Genomic DNA, 1,140 nt, shown 5'->3' on the forward strand with positions numbered 1-1,140 from the left:
GAATCCGGGCTGCGACGTATTGAGTGTCGTTTATTTGCACATTTTGACCTGCCGAGGTCAAACGGGGTCACATATCGAAAAGCGGTTTTAAAGGAAAGTTACTACGGCCTATGGGCTACCCGATGATGTGCTTTGATTTGGAATTCGGTCAATCCATCTACTCGAAAACTGCTGTGCAAGTGTATTTTCGACATAGCCCACAAATGACCTTAGGTCATCGCATGACCTTGAGAGGTCAAATGAGTGTTGGGAAAGTAAGATTAGATGCTGGCGAGTCGATTGGTGCCATTTTTAGCGCTCTAGCTCTACTGGGTGGGCCACAATCTGCTGTGCAAATTTGGGCTACGTGACCTTTGCTGACCTCTGTAGGTCAAACGGCTGGGAGTGCCACCGTATGACTTGGACTTTGGATTGGGCGTGTCATGGCCTACATTGTGTGCGAGTTTCAGCTTGATCGGAGGGCTGTTCACGGACCCTGTGTGCGGTCGGACCGCACACAGCCTCGAAGCTCCGCCCACCGCGTCCCTACGTCAGCCTTCCGTCACCGCACACAGCGATCGCTGTGGCCGGTCGGGACTGGCCACAGCGGACCGTCCACCGCACGCAGCCGTGACGTCAGAACCGCCTACCCATCCCCTACCCCCACGCCTGCTGGACGTACCGCACACACCGCACGCAGCAGTGTGCGGTGCCCGTGAACACCCCTCGGAGGTGTCCCGAATCTGGGCTGAATCCGGGCTGAATCTGGGCTGAATATGGGCTGTCTTGATCAACATGCGGTACAAAGTAGTTATAGGTGACGCTGCGTTCGGACACATAGGGCTCACGAGTCATAATTCTTGTGGGCTGGCCTGCAGACAACAGTTTTCAGTGACTGATTTCACAAATCTTGTGATGAATCTTATGGTTCGGGAGAAGAAGTTGGTGTATTTCTTCTATTCTCATTTTCATCTTTCTCATGTTTGCTTCATTCTGGATTCTGGAGGCAAGCAACAAGCATCAAATCCCGTAATTCCCACTGGTTGCTAGGCAACTTGTAAGTGGACTGTTATGTCCCTGGTCCTAGAGAACAGGCGTTAAATTCACGCGGGAAAAACGCGCTTGTTTGCGTTGCGAGGATTGTTTTCAATTTTGATTTCC

The sequence above is a fragment of the Amphibalanus amphitrite genome, unplaced genomic scaffold (assembly GCF_019059575.1).
Source record: "Amphibalanus amphitrite isolate SeventyFive unplaced genomic scaffold, NRLGWU_Aamphi_draft 000014F_arrow, whole genome shotgun sequence".
Taxonomy (NCBI): Eukaryota; Metazoa; Arthropoda; class Thecostraca; order Balanomorpha; family Balanidae; genus Amphibalanus; species Amphibalanus amphitrite.